This window comes from Canis lupus, chromosome 19 (genome assembly GCF_003254725.2).
Source record: "Canis lupus dingo isolate Sandy chromosome 19, ASM325472v2, whole genome shotgun sequence".
NCBI lineage: Eukaryota > Metazoa > Chordata > Mammalia > Carnivora > Canidae > Canis > Canis lupus.
In genome coordinates this window covers 48,640,431-48,667,997 of record NC_064261.1, presented here as the reverse complement: position 1 = coordinate 48,667,997, position 27,567 = coordinate 48,640,431, and the positions used below count along the sequence as shown (strand labels likewise).

General features: G+C 35.9%; 1 long non-coding RNA gene and 1 other non-coding gene across 2 annotated transcripts in view; one reads left to right on the top strand and one right to left on the bottom strand.

The window, feature by feature from the left end:
• The window catches only part of LOC112649944 (uncharacterized), a 57,049-nt gene extending 35,099 nt beyond the window's left edge, over nucleotides 1-21,950 (top strand). Inside the window, exons 3-4 of the long non-coding RNA XR_003129818.3 lie at nucleotides 5,234-5,364; nucleotides 21,656-21,950. This is a non-coding gene — a long non-coding RNA (uncharacterized LOC112649944). The remainder of the gene's footprint in view (nucleotides 1-5,233; nucleotides 5,365-21,655) is intronic.
• On the bottom strand, nucleotides 12,744-12,846 carry LOC112650040 (U6 spliceosomal RNA). The gene has a single exon (XR_003129904.1). It is a non-coding gene; the product is annotated as a U6 spliceosomal RNA (small nuclear RNA).
• Nucleotides 21,951-27,567: the final 5,617 nt, after the last annotated feature.

Sequence of the window (27,567 nt, the reverse complement as noted above, 5' to 3'; positions counted from 1 at the left end):
GAACTGTTCCAAGTAACTAAATTGAATCTCAGAACAAAACACAAGAAGATTTTTAGGAATGAAAAAAATCCGATATCCAACAAGGTAAAATTCACAATGTTGGGCAGTTAATCAAAGATCAACAGGCAAAATGAAGCAAGAAAATATGACCCATAATGAGGAAAATAATCAGTCAATTGAACTGACACACAATGAATATAGATACCAATCATTAATAAAAACAATATTACAACAGTTATCATAAAACAAGCAGTTATTATTACTCTATTTCATATCTTTAAAGAGTTATGTTGAGACATGGTAAATACAAAAAAAATTCAGAATTAAATCTCAATTGTAAAAACTATAATGTCTGAGATAAAAAAATACACTGAGTGGGATTAACTACAGCTTGGAAATTGCAGGAGAAAATAATAGCAATAAAAAGTATTCACAGTAAAACAAAGGGAGAAAAAGGACCTAAAGAAATGAAGAGGTTGTTAGTGAGCAATGAAACAACTTCAAGTGGCCTAATATAGAGATAATTGTTGTCCTAGAAGGAGGAGAAAGAGAGAAGAGACAGAAAATATATTGAAAGAGATAATGGCCTCAAATTTTCCAAACTTGATGAAAACTATAAATTCACAAATCCAAGAAGCTCAAAGAACTCCAAACATGAGAAATATGGAAAAAAAAAAAAACACAACTATATGAGGCTTAGCATAATGCAATTCTTCAAAATCTGTATGAAGAGAAATTCTTAAAAATATACAAGGAAAAAAGACATGTTAGATACAGAAGAACGAAAATTTTTAAAATGACATTTGATTTTTTTTTTTTTTGGTCTGGACACAGCAAGTGAGAAGACCATGGAACCACATCTTTACAGTACTGAAAACCAAATATTGCCAATTTAAAATTTCATAGTTGGCATATATATATATATATATATATATATATATATATATTCCAAAATTGAAGGCAAAATGAAGACATTTTCAGACATATAAAACCTGAGGAAATTCACAACCAGCAGACTTGATCTACAAGATACTGTAAGTCTTTTAGACAGAAGGAAAATGATGGTGGATAAAAATCAAGATTTACATAAAAGAATAAAGAGAATAGAGAATGGCAATTACATGTGTAACTATACATATTTTTCTTATGTTTAAATATTTCTAAGGGGTATTTGACCATTTGAACAAAAATAATAATGTATTGAGGAGCTTAGAGCATAAAATGTGAAATACATGGCAACAGTTACGGTCCTCTGGGTCATCTAGAGTGTTTCCAGCATTGGCTATTTAACTGATAATGTTGTTGGCTATAAAATTATAGGATAATCACCCTGAGTGCAGGACTTGTGTTCAAATTCTAAAAAAAAAAGAATAAAAATGGGTGTAGGCCTGGGATTTTGAAATTTTTGTCATACTGCCAGATGGATTGCTCTAGGACTTTGATAGTCATTCCACCTCTGAGTCTCAATGTGTAAATCTCTAGAATGAGGCCATTAATGCCACTAAATTTTACTGATAAAATGTGTGATATTAATAAAAAATTATATTATTTGATTTGTGTCTACTGAAGGCTGAAAAATGGGATAAGAGGACTATCACACTTTAACTGATGGCTCTCTAAATATTATTCCAAAGATGTGTTCCTTATGTCTTGAATCACAAATACGTGGAGAAAGAGATCAAATAGAGAAAAAAGAGGGAAGAATTTTACTTTTGAACTTTTGCACGTGGAAGATTACAGGCATAACTGGAAACTGTACAAAGGCCTTGCAATTATGGATTGATCTACCTGTATATTTTCAGAACTAAGTAATGTCTACCACTCCAAGGGGGGATTAAAAAAAAAAGCATAATAGTAGTTTTTTAGCTATATACAAATGATAAAAGCAAAGACATCAAAGTGGGTAGCCTTTCAACTCATGCTCAATTAGAATAAAAGTTTGGTTGCTGTTTTAAACATTTATGACTAACTAACTGTGACAGGCTCTCAGCTTTGCAAACGGGATGATTTTCAGTTGACTTTTGATCTGACTGACAGCTCCTTATACACTTCAGTGTTAGTTTATAACACACAACCCCACATCTGAATACACATGTGACTAATTAGGGACTGTTTATGGATCATCCACATAAATTTAACACACAAGAGTGAAGGCATTTTAAACTAGAGGTCATAGTTTTAATGAAATAGAGTTAATTAACAAAGGTGCTTGACCTATTTTGTATTGTTAAATTTTTTAAAAAATGAATACAATCTAAAGAAAAGAGTGTTTTGCATGTATATCTGATGAGACATATCAGATCATTTTAAAAGTTAATACTATGATTATGAATAAAAATTATGTAGGTACCTTTTAAAAAAATGTTTGGATATAATCAACTTATACCATAGACAGAACTTTGGATCTTCATTTCTAAGAACTTTGTGTTTTGTCCCAAAAGGCATAATATTCAGTGCTTTAAAGGTTGGATTGCACTCTGACTCTCAGGCCTAAATTTCAGTTTTATCACTTATTAGTTGATGAATTTATTCAAATTACTTTATCTCAGGGCACCTGGGTGGCTCAATGGTTGAGCGTCTGCCTTTGGCTCAAGGTGCGACCCGGGGTCCGGGGATCGAGTCCCACATTGTGCTCCCTGCATGTAGCCTGCTTCTCCCTCTGCCTGTGTCTCTCTCTCTCTCTCTGTCTCTGTCTCTCTCTCTCCCTCTCTGTCTTTCATGAATAAATAAATAAAACCTTTAAAAAAAAAAAGTAAAGCCATTCTTTCCTTAAAAAAAAAAAAAGCCACACATATTACCTAATGTCATCGTGCCTTAATTTTCATATCCGAAGCATGGGGATAATAATAGCATCTACCTCAGAGGATCGTTGGGAGAATTAAATTTGGCAATGCTTAAGAACTGCCCAATAATTGCTATTATTATATCAGAAAAACAATAACTGTTAGTTAAAAAAATGGTTATACTGTGCCTTGGTGAGAAATGAAGAGGTAATTCTATAAGGGGACAAAAAAATTCTTAGGACATATATTTATTAGTAATATATAATAATTATAATTATGTTCATAATACAATACTTTAAATACAAATTTAGGAGCATCATTGCCCCAAATCACTCCTTCATCTATTTTGGATAGAGAGGATTACTGTTCTAAAGATTTGTCTGAAGAAAGAGACTACCTCTGAACTCAACATAATACCTTGAATGTCATCTAGTGGAGCTGCTCATGATGGCCCACCATGCTGGATGAGGTGGGAAGACGCAGGGACTTCAATAAATTCTCTGTAGACCTTTGAAGATAATAGTGACCTTGACATTTCCTCTAGACACATCAGGTTCTGAATTTTTGCTTTTACTGAATTAATTCCTTTCATGTCCTGATGTTTAGTCTCTTACTCCATGTCATATCACACAGTAACTTTACTCATTCTAGCTTACCTCTATAGCCCAAGACAGAGTACAGCCACTGAAAGGTGGACCGTTCTACCTACCTTCCTAGAAGCTGCCATTTTCCTATCCAAGGCATCCACTTTTCTGTGGGTTTTTCTGCTTTCTGTGGCAAGAGTATCTTTGATGATTTGGGGCTCACTAACCCAGACACAAGTGTAATCCATGAATGGAGAGTTAACACTTCTGGAGATGACAACCAATGGGAAACAGGAACCAGTGATCAGAGGACTCCAGACTCCTATGTTTCAGAGATAACCTGCACATTTCTCCCAGACCATGAAGGAATGAAGACCTATAATAAGGATATTGATGATGTGCTACTACTCTATGTTTTTCTCCTTCCTTTTCTCATTCTCCTTATTCACTTGTTCTCCTTTAAACCATAAATTACTTGGACACAAGTATTTGTCCATGTAGGCTTTGCTTTTGGGGGGAATCAAAATTAAGTCATTTCTCCAAATTTTCCTGGCACAAGATGCTGGGTTAGGAGACTTTAATAAATCTTTCTTTCTTTCTTTTCTTCCTTCCTTCCTTCCTGCCTTCCTTCCTTTATTTTTTTCTTTCTTTCAAGATTTAGTTATTTATTTGAGGGAGGGGGAAAGCATGGCAGAGAGAGAGGAAGAGTCTTTTAAAAAGATTATTTATTTATTTATTTATTTATTTATTTATTTATTTATTTATTTTAGAGAGGGAAGGAGGGAGGGGCAGAGAGAGGAAAGAATCTCAAGCAGATTCCCCACTGAGTGCAAATCCTGACACAGAACTCAGTGCTCAATATCATGACCTGAAACAAAACCAAAAGCCAGACACTTAACCAACGGAGCCACCCAGCCACCCCTAGACATCTCATTTCTTAAAAGTACTCAGATCCTTCTATGACTAGAAACTTTCAACTTTGAGCAATATTTCCCCCACAGACCCTAGTCTTCCAGCAAGTTCCATACCCTAGTCTTCCAAAAAGTTCCATGGCTTGTCCTCTTTCAAAAGCTCTCTCTTCATTTACTCTCTCCTCCTTCATCCTCTGATTCATTGTAACTTCTCAAACTAAGCATTTTATCTATTACTTCTTTGCCTGGTTCATGATAGTGATAATCTATGAAGTGTTTACTTTTTTTTTTTTCCAAATGAAGTGTTTCCTAATCAAAGTTTGTTATTTCACTAGAGAAAAATCTCTGGGGCAAGAAGTTGAAATAACATCTTTTCCTCTACTTATACAAGCACTTCTTACTTAATGTACAAATTCTAATAGGCTACCCAGTAAAAAGAGACTATTTTTTATCTTCAAGAGACAATGTCAAGAGATACTAAGCAAATACAGTCCAGCATAGTGAAATAGATATTCTTTGATTCTTTCCTCAATATTTGGATGGATCCCATTACCTCAGAGGAGTATGGCTTGCCTCTACCAATCCTCTGTGTTATTTAGAAGTAAGTTGTTATATTTGTATAGTGGTCCCTGAGCCTCTTAAGAGGCAATGCAAAAACCCTAAGCCAGTTCTTTTTGAGAACCAATGCTCCTTAAACTTCTTTATTCATCAATTATAACATTCTTCATTACATTCTGCTGTCCTGGAAAGCACATTAAATCAATAGAGAAGAAATAGTCACATGAGAAGTTGAGATCCAGAGTGGTTACCTGAGCTCAAAAGCAGAATATGGTTGTTCATATTAAGTGAGGCAGAAAGCCTTGAGTGTTTGCTTAGTGTTTATATTTATGTAAGAATATCTGAACTTTTGGGCATAAACTAATATTAATATTAATTTAAATCTTAATTTCGGTAGCACATATGGAAGTGCCATTTGGCCTGAGTAGCACCTGGACTACCAGTAACACCACTGCCATTGAAAGAATGATCTTAGTTCTCTCTATGAGAATGAACTTCTCAAGAAAAGTGAAAAGGAAATCAATAAGGGTGAGTATCACAAGATCAAGCAAAACAGGCATTCAAAATTGAAAGAGTGATTGAGGCCATATGCTGAAGAGAAATTTGAAAGAAGAGTCACTGTAAATTTTGATATCAAAATAATGTAATACAGTGGCAAAAAGTTAAGGGTACTGAATTCAGTGTGATTCCCAGAGTGACCACAAGACTTTTGATGTTTTAATGTCTCGTTGTTCTCATCTGTATTTAGCAGACGTGGTATAAGGAGAAGACATAAATGAGATAGTCTGTGTATTTAACTTAGAGCCTGGGATACAGCAAGTAGTGTCCACAAATCAGTTAAAATATTTCATAAGCTTCAGTTAAGAGTGTTTTTAAAAGGTTAATCTGTATGGAAGCCATTGATATGAGTCAGAATACATCATGGAAAGTTATGGAAGGATATGTAAATGAGTCAGGGATGCAAGTTCGCTTAATAAATAAATAAAATCCCTCTTCTTTGTACTTTTGATTAGTTAATGATTAAATATAAAATTGCAAGACCAACGTGGAAAGGAAAAGTTACACAGCATATGTAGAGGAACATGCCTTAGACAGGAAAATTAATGGCTTTTCAATGATGGAAAAGATGAAAGACAAAATATTTTACTGGTGTTATTTTCTATTATCACATAGCTGTTGACATCGGACTTAATAATTTAGTAAAAGGCTTGCTTTAGAATACGGTGTCATTGGAGATGGCTGAAGATATCTTTATGGAAGTGTGAGAACCTTTGCAAAGGATAAAAGGCTTGCTTGGATTCAGAATGAGATAACATGTCTTTAGAAGAATGAGAACAAGGAGTACCATGGACAGTATCTCTTCTAGATTAGACCTTTCTGCCCCCACCTTCACTTTTTTGCCATAGCTATGTGCCACCTACACTAGTACTTATTTAATATCTTTCTTTAAATCAACTTCTTTTAAAAAACTTGAATATTTGTATCACCTAAATATTGCCTATATTCCCAAACAATAATACCTAAGGTATTTTTAATATATTCATTATCCTTTATATAATGCATGTTAAAGTAAATGTGCAGCTATCTCAATTTTTAAACAATAAAATCTGTTCATGCATTGCTTCAATTAATCCTGTCAACCATCAGTGATAAGCTTGCTATACTTTGAGAAGCAGTGTAACAAGGGATAGAATAGGAAAAGAGAAAGGATGCAAAATAATTTGAAGTTAGAGGTTATCATTTGTGCCCAAATCTGTAGAACTCTGAGCTATCTGGGTCAAGAACTCTTTGCTGTCCCAGGAAACAAAACAAAATGCTTTTTTTCTTATTTTTAGGATCATATCAGAATCAGAAATGTGGTGCTTCTATCAATCCTATATTGTAAAATCCAAAGATTGCTTGCTTACGATGTGATTCTCTTGGTTTGTAAGTCTTTAACAAACATTTAAACATAATTTAGCACATACTTTTAAATCTCTCCTTCAAAGTTTGGGATTTTCAAACATGAGTGCTTTATTCAAAGCTTCTGAGTTTGCTATAATCCTGAGATAGGACCAAGTGAAACTGGGGAACCCTTGCTTATTCAGACCACTCCTTTAATTTTATATCTCAGGATATTTTACGTAGGTAATATTTTAGCACCATGCCCCATAGAGTATCTCTGGAACTTTCTGAGAATCTGCAGTGTTAAAGTGCTCAAATGTCTGAGGAACTAACATTTTCTTGATAAAATAATGCTTTCATGTCACAAAAATGAAACTGTCAGCTTTCCTTTGTAGGTTTTTCTCAAGCTTAAGAGCAGGTCCTTGACAGTTCTAGAATTGCCTTTAAATATCTTATTGAAATGTAGATTAACACTGTAACATGTTATAATGGTTGGAAAACCTTTCCCTTTTAATACTTGTAGATAAGCAAGTATTAGTAAGTATTAATATCAGCTGCTATATTTTAGCATTTTTCCCCCTAAATGTTGTTCTTCCCCAGGACCTAATATTTAGATTCATTTTAAAACAGAGCAGATTACCTAAGCCTGGAATGTAGATTTTGTAATAAAAGTTAATGTAGGTAGATATGTCTTTAGAACATCAATTTTTACTACTCAGTCATTATCCAGTACAGGTTAAGGATTAAAAGCTTTTGCTCCATCAAGTATCTAGAGGGTCAAAAGATCTAAAATGGAGAAAAATAATATAATACCCCGTAAGATTTGAACACAGTGTATTAATTTAACAATACTCAATAAATATTTATTTATTATTTTAAAATTATAATCAAGTCTAGGATAACACAAGTAAAAATAAAAGTCCCAGCCCTCACATTTTGGAGTTGCGATGTTTTGTCTGGAGGCTGCTGCCCTTCTCATGATTACCTGTGCTACACAGGTGAACAGGGCAAGAGGGAGGGCCTGTCTCCTACTCCCTCTACCTCCGTGACCTTCAGCACCTGCTTCAAGACTACTTCCTTTCATTTTTGAAGCCTTGGGTTTGATAATGATAGTAATCTTATTAGTGCCATTAGCAGTCAGGATATATTGATCACGTCCAACACCAAGTAAATACCTGACAAAATAGATTCTGTAAGTAAATGATTCCTTTTTCCTTAAGTAAATGCCAGACATTTGATTTTACTTGATCACCTCCGCCATTGTTAAATAAATGGTATAATGTGTCTTAACAATTGGTTAGAATTGCATAAATATATAGAGTGAATAATATATAATCATTGAATGTTTATTCATATCCAGAACTGTGCTAGAAATCATGAGAGATGCAAGGGAGGTAAGACATCGCCTTGTCTTTGTGGAAAATACAATCATATTGGAAAGATTAGATGGATATGCTTCATTTCAACTAGGAAACTGTGGAATAAACCAAATGATCTAACTCTTAAATGTGTACTAGAATAAACAGGAACAGAAACAGCAACATCAGTAATAACTTCATTTATGAGGAGGTAGAAATGAATAATTTGGAATCAAAATTTGGGCTAATAATTTTTCTGCAAATCTTAGTGGTATTAACTTAAGCATAGAACTCACCTATTGGGGACTCTAATAAAGAAATACCCCAGGTTTTATAAATTCACTAATGAAAACATGCCACTACAGTTTTATATGTATCTTGTGCTTTGCAACCTCTAACTTTGCCAAGAATAATTACACAAACATTTGATTACAACCTAGGATGGATGTTAATACATACAGACACAGAGGAGGGCAGTTTGCTAATGGAAATGCTGAAGATTAGGTGTTAGAGCTAGTGCCCTTTTCAAAATTAAATGCATAAGATAAGAGAATTTCTCTAATAAATTGCTGTTTACACAATTATTTTCACTAAATTAGGGATTCTACTTACATTTCATTTTTAAGTGGAGGAATGAGATAAAATATATAGCCATTATTCATCTCTATGCTTAAACATAAGTATTTTTACTTGCATACATAAATAAGTAATGTGTGTATCTGTATGAATGTATGTGTATACATACATAGCATAGATATATGTATACACACACATTCCTTATCTCTACATAAGTTTATTGAAATAGTTTTATTAAAAATACTTAAGAGATCACACAAGCTATTCAGGTCCCATATGCTGTAGTAGTTATCTAATTTATTATTATATATTTATCTAACAAAATAGTAGATTTTGAAATATGAATGTTCTTTGGCAAAGGTGGTATTAAAGACTGTGTCACAGAGATGGAATTGCTTCGATACTACAGCAAGGAGATGCATATCAAATGTATATAAACATCTGGACACAGATAAGAAAATATTGGCCTTATATCAAATGAAATGGAAACAATTTACTTAAAAAGTTTATCAGAAATGAAACGGCAAGAGGTCAGAGCCAGGTATGTAAAACCTCCAGGGCCTCTGATCCAAAGGAAAAGAAAAAAAAAAAATAATAACATTAAAATACTCAATGAAATGACCTCAGTCCTACAGTAGTTCTTAAATATAAATGTTAAATGGTTAAATTGTAGAAAAGAATTGTTTCTTCTATACCATCTGATAAATGAGAAGGCATTAAAGCACTTCCTTGGGAAGTATTTCCTGTTTTCAAATGCAAGATTAAATGTGAACTGGTTCACTGTGAGAGTGCTCATGTATGAGCTCTTAAAAGGGAGAAATACTTGGTTTTCCTAATCAAGGTTAAATGTGATATCTGAAAGGAAAAAAAGATCCAGAAAAAAAAAAAAAAAACTTAGCTAAGCCTGAGCAAAGAAACACATTTCAGGAACACATTGTGAGTTTCTATTAACATATAATAACTGAATCAAATGGGTAAGGATTAATTTTACTAATTATTCTTTTTACAATCTAGAGCATTAGAAGATTAGTTATTCCAATAGTCATTTTTAAAATCTAGAATCACCTGGGAAGCTTTTATAGATTTATTTATTTATTTATTTATTTATTTATTTATTTATTTATTTGAGAGAGGGAGAGAGAGAGAGAGAGAGTGTGTGCATAAGTGGGGGTGGGGCGGGGATAGGCAGAGGGAAAGGGAGAAGCACACTCCCTGCTGAGCAGGAAGCCTGAAGGCGAGCTCCATCCCAGAACCCTGAGATCAGGACCTGAGTCCAAGGCAGACAGACACTTAACGGACTGAGCCATCCAGGTGCCCCTCCTGGGTAGCTTTTAAAAATACAAATCTGTCTTCTAAAATTTATTAATTCATCCAATATTTATTTAGCACTTAATGTGTTCTAGTCACAGTGATGGAGGACGCAAAGATGAAAATACGTAATGCTTGCCTTCACAGAACTCAGTCTAGGATAGGTGGGGAAAAAATTAAGAAAATTAATCTTTATAATAAAAGTCATACGATTTTAAAACAAGGAGTTTGAGAGTAAAAGATAAACACTGATAGAAATATTTTGAGCAGAAAAACTTGTCATAGGTTTCATTCCAAGGACAGAATTCTTACTGCTGTAAGAGGATGGATTGAGTATAGGTGTTTGTGACAGAGAAAGCAGGTAAACCAGTTAGCGGATCATTGCAATAGTTCCGGTAAGAAATGACAAAGGCTAGGAGAAAAATGGTGTTCAGGATACTTTGTTTGTTCTATCCAGGCCTGTGGCCCCCCAAATATTAATGATTATGAGTGACATCAAGGGGTTTCTTAGTCTTTTAAATTCCACTTTAATGGTTTAGCTAACGGGAAATACCAGCCTGAGACTTGAGGTTGGCAACAGAATGAAGTTTGATTTTGATTCCCCAGCTCCTTCTGTGCTTTGACTTCTGCTCTTCTGTCAGAGGACACGGTTTATCTCAGACATCTCTCACCACGGACCTAGCCTTTCTGGTTTCCAGTAACTCTTCCTTCCCTTTGTCCTTTCAGCCTTCGTTATCAACAGCGTCTTGTTGCTTGTGCCGAGCTGTGGGGTCTTAAAGTATTTCTGGTTGATTTCCACAAATATTACTTACCCTATCTTTTAAACATATTTACATTAAACATTTCCTTCATATTACCCATTTTAAGTGGGTTACTGTTTTAGGAAAGGACCCTGAATGTTACATTTGGCAATTGTGGAGAAGACATAGACATATTTACATACATTTGAGAAATACGGAAGACAGGATTTAGTGGTGATTTAGAAATGGGGTGGTGTGTAAAAGGGAGATATCAGGGATGACTTTCAGGTTGCTGGCTTGACCAGTGGGTAAATGGAAATACTCTTTATAAGAGATGAAGATTCTCATCTTTAGTGGAGAATTTAAGGGGAATGGCAGCAGGTCAAGGCTTCTGCCTGAACCAAAACTTTTTGAAGATTCTATTTATGTATTTGAGAGAGAGAGAGAGAGAGACAGAAACAGAGAGAGAGAGATAGAGAGAGAACATGAGCAAGGAGAGGGACAGCAGACTCCCTGCTGATCTAGGAGCCTGATGCAGGGCTCAATCCCAGGACCCTGAGATCATGACCTGAGCTGAAGGCAGTCGCTTAGCCAACTAAGCCACCCAGGTGCCCCTGTCTGGACCATATTGAGTGGAACTCTCAAGCAGACCATTTTTAAATTAGTCAAAATTCAGAAGAGCAGGATATAAATCTGTATACATTTTGTTGAGGTGAAGGCATCAATGTCATTTCAACAGAGAACAAAAATGAACAACATATAACAAAGTTCAAATCCTCAAGAAGTTTTTGGTCTACTGGGGAAGAAGTTATGAAAAAAACAATAAACTACAATGTTAAATTAATCCTACACAATAAAAGTACAAGAAAGTATAATATAATGAGAAGACAATGCATTTTAGAGGTTGAGAGAAGTGACAGCTCATATTATATCCCAATAGATACATGTTGAACCGGTGAAAAAATGGAGGAAGACTATTCCAGGCAATTGAAACAGTATTTATCTTAAATCTCTGTGGAATAAAGACATTAGTTCATTTGAGAAAGTAAAAATTGGCCAGTGTGGCTGAAGATGAGTGAGCAAAGGAAGACATTGCATGAGGTTAGGTTGCTGAGGTTGACAGAAAACCAGATTATTAATTAGGTCATGACTGTTAGGTCCAGACTACTGGGATGCTATTTTCCACCTAGTCCTAAAGCAACTTTAATGCAAATCTTAAAATGCCCACCATTGTCATACAAACTCCACTCTGAGATCTTGTCCCATGCACATCAGATAAAATTGGGATACTCAACATTTTTCAAATTATTTTACAATTGTACAAATTGACTCATCTATTTTTGTAGTAAAACACTACTTGATAAGGGCATTGATGGAAAAGAGAGAGTATATTTGACAAATCACGTGGAAAACAAAAATGTATGGGTCTAATATTTCTGTATGTCTTTATTCTTTAACTAGAGCTTCATCAATTGCAAATTATTTTTTTGTTTTTTATTTTTAATTGCAAATTATTTTTGGTTTTCCCTTTAGGTACCCTTACTCTTTATGACTTACTACATATGAAAAACAAACCTATTATATAGAAATACTGAGAAGTAAAACCCTAAATATTATTTAAAGCTTATACTGGACATTTTCACTAGGACTTTAACACTAAATTCAGTTATCCTAGTCTTTTTGCAAAAGCTAGTGCTTTTGCTAGTTTAATGGAAGATGTTCATATCTGAACCTCAGGTTGCCTGTGGTTACTTACTGTGGTACCCATAACAAACACACAATGAACAAATTATAGCTCTATTCAAGGATAATACATTTATTCTTCAAATGAAGAAAAACTATTTTCAAAAAGAGCTCATTCTTATTCAGTGCTACTATATGCTAGGCACTGTCTTAAAATCTTCATATATATTAAGTCATTTACTCCTTGTAAAAATCCTGACGCAGGGACTCTTATTATCAGGGTTTAGAGATGAGGCAACTCAAACATAAGTAGTTACTTAACCTGTCTAAGGATGCCCAGGCAGCACACTGTAGCCTGGAAATCAATGTGATGGTCTTGCTTTAGCGTGTCATTCTTATGCAGGCGCCATGCTAATCTTCTCTGTATCATTTCAATTTTAGACTATGTGCTGCCAAAGCAAGTGCAACGGTCTTGCTTTAGAATTTGCCTTCTCAGCTCTCACTGATTGGTATTTTCCCTTAATGGAAGAAGATCCATTTAGGGGCAAGTAAACTATCATATTATTGAGTAGGTCTCAGGTCAAATTGTTATCAGTGATATTTTCTTGGGTGGCAATGTCAAAGAATTGGAAACTTTTGCATCTTATAGAAATGGGCAGGGATCCCTGGGTGGCGCAGTGGTTTGGCGCCTGCCTTTGGCCCAGGGCGCGATCCTGGAGACCTGGGATCGAATCCCACGTCGGGCTCCCAGTGCATGGAGCCTGCTTCTCCCTCTGCCTGTGTCTCTGCCTCTCTCTCTCTCTCTGTGACTATCATAAATAAATAAAAATTAAAAAAAAAAAAAGAAATGGGCAAAACTGGTCAGTAGTTCTTATAACCAGGAATATGTCACTGCAGAGATAAAGGGATATTTTTATCACTTTTGTTTTTCAATTTAAACACCTATATGATAGAACTGAGAAATGAATTTGAAGCAGTTGCTAGTTTGATCTAAGCAGATGTAAAACTGACTTGCTAGAATAGGTCTAACTGTCTTCTAAATGATGGGAAATTTGGCAGAGGAAGAAAGAAAAATTATCTATCTATCATCTATCTATCTATCTATCATCATCTATCTATCTATATAAATATCTATCATGTCTATATATCTTCCACACACATTTCTTAAAATACTGAAATTAAATGAAGTCTGATTGTAATGAATACTTGCAAATATTTTTGAAGAATAAAATTCCAGTAATTCTCTAGAGTTGTTTCTCAAGTTTAAAATGTCTGTAAAGAGCAGAAGGCATATAAACTTCATTTTGTAAGATTTTCTTCCTGTCAAGATGATTGGTTTTGAGAAGCATCTGAGGGTCTTAAGGCCACCCACCATTTTAATAACTCTGATTGTTCTGTGTATCATCAAGTCACTGTGTCCAATCTGGACAGTTTCATTTTATATAACTATAAATTTTGCTCTCTAACTGTCATTATTATAAATTGATCTCAATAAGAAAATGTTCATCATTGTTAAGGGATGGGGGAAAAAAGCTCAACACAGCATATATTTCAAGCTTCCAACAGTATAATCACACACTTCTAAGTATACAATTCTACGTGTGATTCAAAGTATAAAATTTCTAAATACTATTTTGGTCTTTTATATTTCCCATTTTATTTTTTGCTGTCAATATAAATTTAGTATCTACTGAGAAAAGGGTCTCAACTGTTGTTAAGGATTTTTTGAAGGTTATTGTCATTTGTAATTTCTTTTCTATGAGATATTTCAGTGTTCAGAATTTAATTCTAGGATGAAGTGTCAAATATGAGGTTGCTGGCTACATAAATACTAACCCCCTACCCCCAATTCAATTTCAAAGAGCAATTCAGGTGAGAGTAAATAAATAAATAAAAGGTTTGGTTAATGTTGGACATTTGCTTGGTACCGTGTCATTCAAAACTCCTTCCATTTAAAAACAAAATTTGCATTGACATATGAATGATGTATAATGCAGCATAATTACTTACGGGGTCTTTGAAAAGAGAAGCCCCCTTTTTTCCAAGTGATTTAACTTTGAAAAGGAATTACTTCACATGCCCAACAAATACTATTAAAAAGCATTTTATGAGGTTTTTTCCCTGCATATTTCTACACATGGACAGACTATTGTGTGTTCTAAAACCTGTATTTACATGACACACTTTTATGGTCCAATGGGCAAACACTACTTAGTCCTAAAATAACATCACAGTAATGACTACAGTCAAGACAGCAAGAACACTCCACCATTATTATCCATATCAGACTGCACCAGATGGGGTATGTGTGGTGGAGTGCTGACAGTGGCGAACGCTGAACAACTCTTTCTGGTATTTTTGTGTACTCTTAGGCACAGCAATATTACATTTAAAATAAGCAGTGCATCAGTTCTTTCATTTTGAAGAAATATATTGTATAATATATTCCTTTCTTCTTTTGAATCTAGTAGAGGAAAAAAATGACATGGAAAATTGAAGATGGCTTACAGTATATGGGATTTAGCCAAATTTCACTGGGTAAAAGGCAAGTTTCCAACCTCAGTAGTATTGATCCTTTTGTGTTGGGTCATCCTTTTGTGGGAACTGTGCTGTGCATTGTAGGATGTTTAACAGTATCGTTGACCTCTATTGACTAGAAGCCAGTAACCAAACCCCAGGGAGTTGTGACAACCAACAGTGTCTCTTTGCGAAGAATGAACTCTTGAACATACACATACTCTTTGAACATATTAAATTACAAGGGTTGGCTTTGTCAATATCAGAGTTTTATAAGTCTCTAGATGTAAGATGTACGTTTTTTTCTCAAAGTATACTTCATTCATGTGTATTCATTTGTTTTCCCTTCAGTCATGGTTAGAGTATATAAGCATTTTGCATCTGCAATATTATTTCACACATTTTATATTGACAGCAAGAAAATAAAATGGAAAATACCGAGTCAAATAATACATGGGGACATATTTAAGAGAAAGGCCTCAGTGTTTATTGAGGAGGAGAATTGGCTCCTACAAGTCCCCGTTGGGTCACAGGCTCCAGGAGACCTGCAGCTCTAGGCTAATTCTTGCCCAGTGTTAAGAAAAATACTTAAACTAAGGAATACTTCATGACAAAAGTGGCTCCCTCATAAAATCAGTGGAATTTTCAGTTACATTTCTCATCTCCTTATGCTTTTGGAATAAAGACACTGTTTCCCAGAACTCGGGTAGTTGGAAAGAAGAATGAGACAAGATTATTTACCACATCACTGATTATAAACATGACTAGAATTGTAAAAATAAAGAAAAGAAGTCAGACTCTTTGCTTCTGCTTCATTTTGAATGTCCACCAGTGGGTCTAATTATCATGCTGGAACTGTCAATTCTGTCATTAGGCGTAGTCAGGGATTCATTGTTTTAGTTAATCAAGAGTTGTGCTTTGCAGCGAGTAACCATATATTCACGAATTATCAATTTTAAAATTACTAGAACATAATAAGAGTGTACTTATTACTACATTTTTCTCATATTAGTTTTTTCTTTGATAATTTAAAAAGGCTTTCAGGATATTTTGTTTGCTTTAGGGTTATCACTATAAAGCTAAGTCATTATTCTGTAGCTATGAAGACGTGCCTTCTGATATATATCTCTGCATGATATAATGCCAGAAAAAAAAATAGCTCTTAACACTCAGTATTGGCATTGAAATATTGGTAAGCGCTAAATAAATACAATGGCAAAAAATAATAGTCTATATTATACATACCATTGTATTATTTTTAATGCACGGTATCTAATGTTATAAAAATTCAATAAATAGTGAAAAAGATAAAAGTTTCACTCATAATCACAAGTTCCTAGTAAGTGATCACTATGTCTGGGCTAGTTTGCTCATTAATAAAGCACAATAAGAAAGCATAATTTTCAATAGAGAAAATTAATGTGATTATATTTCAGGAAATATATGTTTAACATTATAGCTTTAATATTGCATTAATTTTCAGGATACATGCAATTTTTCCTTAAACAAAATTATTTAATGTGCCAAATACTGACCTGTCATTTTATATTTCTCCAGACTTCAGTAATCCAAAATAATTTGACCTACTTATTCAGGATTATCAAGTCTTCTCAGAAGCTAAAGTGTAAAAAATATAAAGCAAACCCTTGATAGGTTAGGAGAGAGAATAAGATCTGTTTGGATGAGCAAGCACCTTAATTCCCTGAATAAATATATATTCTATATCAAATAAGCTTGGTCAATTTCTATATTTACTTTAATTTTTAATGCTGTTTGCTTTGTGGTTCTCAAAAACATTTCTTTTACGCATAGAGAAAAAAATATGAAGCATTCTGTAGTTAATTTTTACAATTTCATCAGCTGGTAGCAGAGGACCAGTTGCTTAGTGGATAATGTATTGGCTTTATATTCTAAAGGACAACTTCAAATCCTGTTAAGGTTATATTTTTATTAAAATTTCCATTAATTTTTCCATCAATGTGATTATAGATTAACATTAATTAATTCTTACCATTTTTGAAGAAATAAATGGAGCCATATCTGATTCAAAGTTAAACAAGACACTATTCAAGGTTTCTTGGTAACCCTTTCCTGGGTTCAGAATTGGTTGGGGAGAAAGGGAATAAGATATCTTTAATGGCATTTTATTGAACTTAGCAATTTAAATGGCCTACCCTGATTTTCAAAGATATCAAATTACCATACGGATGATGTCTTTCTCATCAAATCTGGCTCTTAATGTTTACCACGAAAATGACAAAGGTAATTTTTAATGTTGGATGTAGTACTTATATGTATAAATTGCTGATATTAATGAGAGTTCTGGGATGAGGTCTTTCTGTGCTAAAACTGATTAATCAATAAATAGATTCATATTAAAGAAACTGACAACAGAAACCACTGGCATTGCTTCTCTGGAGTTTTAATTTATTTTTACAGCAAATGGAAAACATATCCTAGGAAGAGTATAATCTTAATGCTACTAGGGGAATTCTGGGACACATATAAAGGTGGGCCACCAGGTATCCTCTTTGCATTAAGGCATTCTAAAATGCCCTCCTAGGAGGGAGGCCTGGGTGGCTCAGCAATTGAGCCTCTGCCTTTGGCTCAGGTCATGATCCTGGGGTCCTGGGATCCAGTCCCACACGGGGCTCCCTGCAGGCAGTCTGCTTCTCCCTCTGTCTATGTCACTGCCTTCTCTCCATGTCTCTCATGAAATATAAAATAAATAAAATAAATAAAATAAAATAAAATAAAATAAAATAAAATAAAATAAAATAAAAAACTAGGAAAGATGCAAATGAGGATTTTGATCCTGGCAGTACAGCTCTGGGTCATTGGGAACAGTCCTTTCCAGATCCATGTGTGACAAAACAATTATTACAAGCTTTAGGGATGGGATGTTATTCAAAGTAAAATGCAAACTTACCTTTACACTCTAAACTTTAGTGACTAATTTGAATGTCCCATTCTCTGAAGTATTGCAGGACCTAATAAAGTTCCTACTCAGCTTATCTTAACCATTTAACAGTGATGGGAAGTTTGCAGTATTCTAGGATTCAGAGAGGAAAGCAGAGCTAAAGTTTTGGACAATAGCACTGTGATATTAAAATTTAAAGGAAAAGTCTAGGGACCATTATTTCTCTTTATCTTGCTTGTCTGTTTTTTGTTACTTGTAATGGAAGAAAGGTTTTTAATCTCTTTAGAAAAAAGGATGCAGTAGAAATGTATCAAAATGTAATCCTGGACATGAGAGATTTTTTAAAAAAGGCTGAAACCCCCAAACACCAAAATGCACGTGTTAATATTTTATATTATATATTGAGATGCTTTTACAATGAGAAAACTATTAGGCTATTAGTTTTACCAACAGTATTAACAGCCAACATTTATCGGACATTTTCTTCGTGCCAGACACTGGCGAGAGTCTTAATTTCATGGCAAGAATTTTAATCTCCCCTCCCAGCCACCATATCGGGAAGGTGTTATTATTTTTCCCATTATAAAGATAAGTAAACTGAGTTTTACGGAAATTAATTAGCAAAGACTAAATGTTTAGCAAACCCTCAGAACCAGGCTGTGACAGTCTTAAAATGTCAATGTGGAAATTCTTAAAAGGAAAAACTGTTGCAAAGAAGACTGAAAGTAATGTTCTCAGAGTGGAACAAGAAATTGAGAATATATTAATTGTCCATGTCATAAGTTGGGAGAGGAAGTATAGAGTTGTCTCTTAAAGTTGTCTGCAGACAGGATTATTACAGTAAGAATAAAATGTTTTAGCAAACCATAGATTGACATCCCCATGCAAAAGAGTGGAAAAAAAGATCTTCATGCCTAAATCTCCTCAAAAAACACGTGCATTCCATATGGGGCTGGGTGATCCAGAGCAGGGGTTCAGCACTTTTTCTTTAAGATTGGGTTTCATTCTGCTAACAGCATGTTGGCTGAATGCCCACTAGCAAGCAATTAAGACTTTGTGCTTGCCTGCATTTTAGTAGCTCTCCTCGTGAAACATGCGGCCACATGGGAGCAGAAGCTTTGCCAGCATGGGTCACGGTCTGGGAGCAGCATCAGGAGAGCTTCTATACTCTAAGGACTTGCAGTCTTCTGGGAAGTTGAGGAGAGGATGAAGGATCGATTGGCTGTGCCTGTGAAGGAAGATCAAGAAGGGAATCGTTAAGAAATGGGGACCGTGGAGAGAGATCTAAAGTAGAGTTAGGAGAAGAAAGCAAAATGCTACCAAGGAACCTAAAGAAAAAGGAGATAAATCAATGTCTAAAAATTGAGACGCAGTTGGGTTAAATATAAGAAGAAGACAAAAACTGGATGGCTCATGAGAGTTCCTTACCACTGAACTTGGATCACACCCTTATTATTTTTTGAAAGCAACACAAATGCTGAGCACCTGAAATGTGCCAGATAAGAGGGCTCAGGACCTGAAGGCGACTGAGACATCTGCACCCAGAGATGAGTAAGGGAAGACTCCATGCCTGATGTGACACTCATCTAGATTATTACGGAAATGGCAACAGTATGACCATACTGCTTTCCTCTTCCCAGCCCACTACGTCTTTTTGTGCCTGCAAAAAAGGGTTTGACTCAGTTGGCATAAGGTGTGTCTAAAAGAATTAGAAAGCTTTATGCAAAGATGAAATAGACTCCTTGGGAGGGGGCCAGCATTTCACGTCTGAAAAGGTAATTGGCCAAATCAGTGATTTTAAATCTGATTGATTACTCAAGACCTCCTGGGCATGATTTTACAGTACAGATGTCTGCTCCCCGCTCCTGGAAGTTCTGGTTCAATAGGTCTCACCAGATATATCCTCATGATGTAAACATTGCCCTGAACAGTTTTGAAAAGGAAAATAGTATTTCCTTCTCCACAATAGGCTTTGTTAGGTAGGAAGGAAGGAAGAACCACTGTCTTGCTGGCTATATCTGCATAAAATCTGTAAAAAATACAAAGATATAGAAAACTATCCTTCAAATTATTAATATGGCCCCTTAAACAGGTAATGTCACTGGTGTATGTGAAAACAAATTTTTACACATTATTTTGGGGATACATGTATTGTGTTAACCAAAGCATACTTGATAGATAGATAGATAGATAGAGATATAGATATAAACATAATCAGTAATTTATACTTTCTTACTATTTGGAAAGTTAAACATACACCGGGTTTATATGGAGTCCTAATTTTACCACTAACTAGACTCTAAGAACCCCTACATGACATGCAGAAACTACAACTTTCTGAAAGTCAGTCTCAATCAAAAAGAATCACATGCTCAAAGATCTAACTCCTAAGAATTCTTGGGTTTAAAATATGATTCTTTAATAAAATAAACCTTTGCTTACACAAAATCTTATGCAAATGCCTAAGATATCCAAAAAGATTGGAAGAGTTTGGGGAAGGGCAGGTGTAGGGCTCCAGAGTCCCCTCTTCAGCAATTGCATTATCGTCTACACTAGGAGCTCCTAACAGCCTCCTCAGTAACCTGGAGTTCCACAGAGCACAGGTGGAAAGCAAAAACATTTAAAAATTTATTCTAAATTTATTTAATAAATGTATGCATGTATGTATTCATTATTAATTAAATTTATAAATTTAAAATGCATTTATTTGCTAGAATTTAACTTTTAAATTAAGTAAAAGGGAACACACTGATCATAATGGATTCCAGTAGATACGTGAGGCTAATCCCTAACTGGTTACCCGAGTTACATCTCCCCAGTGGCTTAGGCCAGTTACAGAGCAGTGCACATGTGGCTGAATCTGTGGTCACTGTGGTGGAGTGCAGGAGCTGAGGTAAACAAACAACACGGCCTCTTTGTCAAACCCAACTGGGTTTGAACCTTTAATCTCCATTTGCTAGTTAAATGACCTTGAGCAAGTGAGTAGAACTTCCAGCCGTCTTCTGATCTCGGCCTGTGAAGTGGGGGTAATTTCTACCCTCCACTCTGCTAGAGATTGGTCTTTAGCGATGGGACTGACCCACACTGTTGCTCTTCCTGCATTTTGGTGCACAGGTCAGGGTAGCAATTTGGGAAATGGCTCTAACTCCTTCGGGCCTACTCATTTCTCTACACAGAGTGGACTCCTTGTGGCACAAAAAATTAATGGTGGGCTTCTGCGAGCAAGGAATTGCTACGACTTTTACCATGGAACCGAGGAGAACATCTTATTAAATTCCAAGTTCCCAAATATGATGGTCACACCTTAGTGTATAATAACTAATTACCATGGTCTTGAACTATGCTTATGTACTGATGATCACAGGGGGTAGATTTTTTTGTTACAAATCACTGCATTTTCAATATATTCAAGCAAATGCGCACCTCCAGCGAGTCAGGTGAGCCTGAAGGCTGGCAAAGAGCCAGGGTAGAGCTCTCTAGGTAAAGCATAGACCATTGTGTGTTTAAGTGAATGTGTGTGTGTGTGTGTGTGTGTGTGTCTGCAATGCATATCCCCTGAGGTGTACCGGAAAAGCAACAATAACAGAAATAATGACTGCGATTGCCCCTAGGTGGGAATTCCATCTCATTTTTTGAGATTTTTTTTTTTTTCAACTGGGCCCAGAAAGGAGTGCTTAGCCTGCACAGCTTACTTCGTGTTATTTCCAAAGGAAGTAGTGTGGTACCCACCGGCACATATAAAGCTTTTGTATAATGACCAGATTTTTCTGAAACCCGTATGCGGTGTAAGTGTAAACTGATGCAATCAAAATAATCATTTATGTTTCTTTCAGGTAACAGCATCACCTGTTTTGAGAAAAAATGCTTCTGAATTCTTCCCTGTTAACGCACTTTAAGAGGATTTTGCAAGCATTCAGTGCAGAGAACCCAAACATTTTATTCTGGCAAGGGAAGCTTTATAGAAATATTTGCAATATTTTGTGCTAATCCCTCCACAAGTCACTTTGGTGTGGCAAATATTTGTTCAAGCAGACTTTACTACAGTTACAGAGTACATCAATCTGTTGTTTTAACCTTTAGAAAATAACCCTGTGTCTTCTCGAAGGAAATAAAGAGTCATTGATGAAACCTTTTAAGTTTTCAACTTCTTTGCAATAAGGTGCCTGGAAGAGACAGCCGCACGTTATCTCCAGGGAATGGATTAAAGGGGATGAAGTGCATCCCTGCTTACTTTCTTGGCTCATCTCTTTATGGATATGAGGGACCTAAAAAGTAAATGGTGGTCAAAAAGAACAAACACATTTATTAGAGCAGTTAGAAAAGACCGTTTTGATATTTGCCAAGTTCCTTCTCAATAACATGTTTGGCAGCTACCAAATGACATGGCCTGCCCAGAGTTGATTTTGATGAAGCCTCTGGGATGTGTTAAAAAGTAAACCAGAGCAAATCACGTACTGGAAAGCATAACTCAATCAAGGAAAAATGTATGATTAAGGGTGACATGGGCAAGGAAAGCTTTGCCAGAGCTCAGGGTAAATATTTGTATCAGTGTGAAGAGAAAGCTTTGTGACGCTGATGTCAACCAGCTGGAATTTTCATTGTTTATAAACTTTTGTTGTTAGAGTTGAATTCTGGCAGAAAAGGTACCAAAGAAAGAGCAGTTTCCCAGCATGAAAGTTTGAATTGTGATAAGGCAGCTTGACCAGATATGAATACAACGATGCAAAGTTTCAGCCTCCCTTTCCTTCCAGAATTCTCTTGCCAAGAAACAAGCTTCTTGCCTTAATCTCCCTTTGACAAAATTCATCAGGATTACCCAAAAGACAAGATTTTGTTTTGTTTTATTTTATTTTTTCTGTGTTACAGGATTTATGGCTTCTTCTTCCTTAGTAGGATGATCAGAAAGTGGGTAAGAATCTAGATGGGTTTTTTTTTTTTTCTTTTTTTCTACAGAATATTGCCACATGAGTTAGATATTTTAATGATTGGAAATAAAAGGTTTGGGATTAAAACCAATTTTTTTGAATGGTGTTCATCAACTTTGTGATGCTAAGTTATTTTTGCCCCATTGTAGGTCATGTCAATACTTTTAAACTGAATGTTCAATATGTTAAAGGACTTGGGTACTTTTTTTTTTTTTTTAACTCACCAACGATTTCTATTAAAAGGAAATCTGTATTTTCTCACTAAACCATGTTTTGTTGTACTTTTTAAAACATCGGAGGTCGCCATAAATCAAGCAATATCACAAAGACGTGGGCTCATATAAGAATTTACAGAAAAAAAAAGAATTTACAGTAGTTCAGAACAAGTCACTCAACTTTAGGCAGAGAAAGAGTGGCCTCTTACCACTTAGCCCTTCCTCTCTGAAAAATAACTGCATGGTTGGTGCTCACATTGCCAAAGGGGAGCACGTTGAGATTTCCCATTTTCAGAGATGGACTGTGGCCAGAAACCTTCTCTGCTGTATGGACATTCTGACAAGTGACTCTGGCTTCTTCCCCAGGGTAGTCTGAAAGCTCCAACCTGAATTACTTTCAACGAAGGGTTCCTAATAAGACTCAATGACTAGGAAATAAAGAGAAATTCAAATTACTCTCAAGTTATCCTTTCTTTTAATAATTCCATGTTTTAAATATACTTCAGTCAGACCGGCCTACACCATAGCACAATTCAGATTTACCCAGGTATGTTGTTTATGAAAAGGCTGCATTAATTCATTTAGGAGGACTAAGTTTGAGGGATCCTCCGCTTGCCACCTCTATCCCACAGTAAATGGAAGCCTGGCCCTGCTGATGCAGAAACAGGACACATTTCAAACATAACCACATTACCCAGCTGCACTAAGAATAGAAACCAAGGCCCTGCTGGTGTAATTAGGAAATCTTCTCTTCCGGTCCCTGGGCTTTAGAGACCTGGGTCACTCGCTAATTCCAATTTAGAATGCTTTTGTGATAAGGGTCTCTGCAAAGTAAGAAGGGAGCTGAACATGAAAACTTTTCATTTTAAGTTTCTGAGCTGGCATGTCCCTCCTGTGAAGAAGAATCTCTGGGTTTCACTGGCCTAGAAATCAGCCTTCAGAGTGCGGGTCTGTCTGGGGCATTATGATGATAGTGTGTTTTCAGGAGGTGAAGAAGTGCCAATTACTTCCACCTGAAGTTTGCACATTTCTAACCCATTGCACCATACTCACAGCCTGCGGAATTCAAAGGAACACATACAAAATAAACACCATATGCAAAGCTAGAAAATCCCACCAGGTGGGAGCCCTGGGTTTGGATACACTTCGTTTTTAGTTATATTAAGGCACACACAGATATAAAAGGAACTGACCTGTCCCTGAGCTATCTCTTCCTCATTCCCTCCCTTCCTCTCAATGACAGGACATCCTCTAGGTCATTCTCTGTTGTGGATTGGGACCCTCTGGCATTATATTTTAATTAAATGGTCAGATTATTAATGCGTGAAAATCAGACACAGCAAATGTTGAGCTAACCATTTTTCATACATAATGTGTCCATATCAACATTATAACAGCCATATACTAAATATCGACATGGTCATTTTTAAAGAAGTAGCCTTGATAAATATTTGAGTTAAAGATTCTTGGGATCATGTGAAGTAGCTAAGAGGTCATGTCTTATCATTGATTTTTTTTTTTTAACTCTGCTGTGTAATAATAGAAAACCACTCAACCCCTCTGTTTATAGTTCCACCCCAGAAGTCAGCAGAGGAAATAATTGGTGGTACATTTTGTGGTAGGAATACTAACATGCATTCAATATTTTGTTCAAAGGGAGAAAATTCAGAATAGCTTTTAAAAAACTATCTCTGTAGCAGGGTGCTGGGTGGCACAGCTGGTTAAGTGACTGAGGCTCAGGTCATGATCTCGCAGCCTTGAGATGGAGCCCTGAGTTGGGCTCCTTGCTCATCACAGAGTCTGCTTGAGATTCTCTCCACGTCTTCCTTCTATCCTTCCACTTGTGCTCTCTCTCTCTCTCTCTTTCAAATAAATAAAGAAAGAAAACAAAACAGAAAAATAACAAAACAAAGCAAAAAAATCTATCCCTGTAGCTTAATGTTACTTGCTTTGCTATCTTCTTCAATGGAATTCTGCTCCCTTATCTTTTGAGAGTTCTCCTTCCCCTCATTTCAACCTTGTGCTACTGTGCAAGGTACCAAGTTAATATAATTTTTTACCTCTTGCTTAGCCACATTTGATTGGTCCAACTTAAAGAAATCATAATGTTTCCTAGGAATTTGAGATAAAAATATGAAATCCCAGCTCAGTGTTGGATGCTATCTTGAACAGAAAAATGCAGACGTTGGGCCTGTTGATGGCCTTATACCTCACTGGAGACTTGAGGATGAGAAAAAGCCTCAGGTATCTGGCTGACTCAGTGAGAGTAGCATGCAACTCTTGATCTTGGGGTCCTAGGTTTGACCCCCATGTTGGGTATACAGATTACTAAAACAAACAAACAAAGGAACCTAGAAAAAAAAAAAAAAAAAAAAAAAAAACAAAAAAAAAAACGGCCAGGCTGCAGCAAGAAGAGTCACATAAGGAGTAGAGACCAGCAAAGTATAGAGAGGAGGTTTGTGAGTCCCCACAACCAGCCTACCCAGTCCTACTATATCCCTCTCCACCAGAGACTCCAAAGCTCCTAAAACTATAAAGAAACTGTACTGTTTAAATTAGGTAAATTGCATTTCTGTTAGTTTGTTAACAGTAGTTAGGTCTTAACTCCTATGTCCACTCTGCTCAAATAAATGATAAAGGAGGGATGCCTGGGTAGCTCAGTGGTTGAGCGTCTGCCTTCAGCTCAGGTTGTGATTCCAGAGTCCCGGGATCGAGTCCTGCATTGGGCTCCCCACAGGGAGCCTGCTTCTCCCTCTGCCTGTGTCTCTGCCTCTCTCTCTCTCTCTCTCTCTATGTCTCTCATGAATAAATAAATAAAATCTTTAAAAAAATGATAAAGGAATTTATTGACTGCCTAGTCTTACGTAATCTCTTTTGTGATCCTAACACTTAAAATCACCTTTTTTTTTTCTATTTCACAATGGAAGAAGCAAATCAGAGAGGTTAATTGCCTTTTCCATGGTCACACAGTCAGTTAAATTATATCAAAGTGAACCCAGAGTCCATCCTTTTCTTGTGGCTTGCTAATGTTCTTAGAAACTAAGTTGAGGAAGACAAACTCCCCTACATTCAGTAATAGAGAATATAATAAAGTTCTGAATATCATAAGTGATATATGATTGCAGATAAAGGAATGTCAACACAGGATGGAATAGTGGCTCGGGAAGGAACTATCTGAGTTACAGAAAGTACAGCCAAATTAACTTATTGATTTGGAAACGTAAAAGTCCGAGGGTCAGTTTTGTTTCACATACAACTGAATCCAGGACCTAAAGTAGCTCATCAGAACTCTTTGTTCCCTGACTCAGCTTTGGTTTCACTGTCAAGAACACCTTCATCAGGCTCCCCCCAAGAAGCCTGCTTCTCCCTCCACCTAGGTCTCTACCTCTCTCTCTGTGTCTCTCATGAATAAGTAAATAAAATCGTTAAAAAAAAAAAAAAAAAAAACACCTTCACAAATACTGTCCCTAAACACTTGCAGGGTCTGCATATACATGTAAAATGGGGGCCTCTTGCCTGAAGTCCTTTCCTCTTTCCCCAAAGATAGAACCTGGAGAAGAGTTCATTAGAGGCCCCGGATGTTGACAGAATGCTACTTGGCAGAAAATTCCAAGGTTTTGGTGCCAAAAGCATATTGTAGAAGGCAAGAGGTAGGCTTCGGAGGCACACCTCTTGGCTTTTCCAGGAAGGCCACAACAGGAGAGCAAGAGCAGCGGCCTCTGCTTGGGAGCCCCAGTCGCCCACATGTATGAATAGGACCTAGTGGCACCCACCGACTTCAGACTTACAACTGTTGAATATAAAGTCCAGGGAAAAGATAATGAAAAAAAACAGAAATCTTAAAACACCCCAGAATTGAATCCTTTTGGTGACACTGGGTCTCATGCTCATTCATACTTGATTCGATCATTGTTGACAAAAGATTGGACTATACAGATGAGCCAGTGCTGATTCTGAGTGCACGTCTGGAGCTGGGTGTTGGGATCAGCGCCACAGAAACACAGAGCTGGAGAATGGTTGAGTGGTAATGCTACTCTCTAAAGCCAGAGGATGGAGGTGGGCAGGCAATAGAACACAGCCGGCTGTTTAGGGCTTCACAGGAGAATTATAACTTGAGACGGTAAAACTATTATAATAATATATGATAATATGATAATAATAACTATTATTATTATAATTCTGAGCAGTAACATAAAAATAATAGCTACCATTTATAGAGCAATTAGTTTGTGACAACCATTTTGTCAAGAGCCTGGAATATATCATTTCATTTACTTAACAACCCTGACGTATGGATACTATCATCAACTTCATTTTATAAACGAAGAAAGTAAGGCTTTACGATTTTAAGCAACTTGCTTTGTAAGTGACAAAGCAGGAGTAGAACTCAGGACAGTGTGACACCAGCGTCATGTCATTAGCCGCTAAAATATATATACGATATAATGCGATATATGCTAAATATAAAAAATAAATAATAAATAAATAAAAATATACAACATTTATACAATATAAATGAAAATTTCATTTCTTACTCACCCCTCAACATTTGACATTATGAATACATTATAACATTATGAAAACATCTCATGAAAGGTTTGCAGA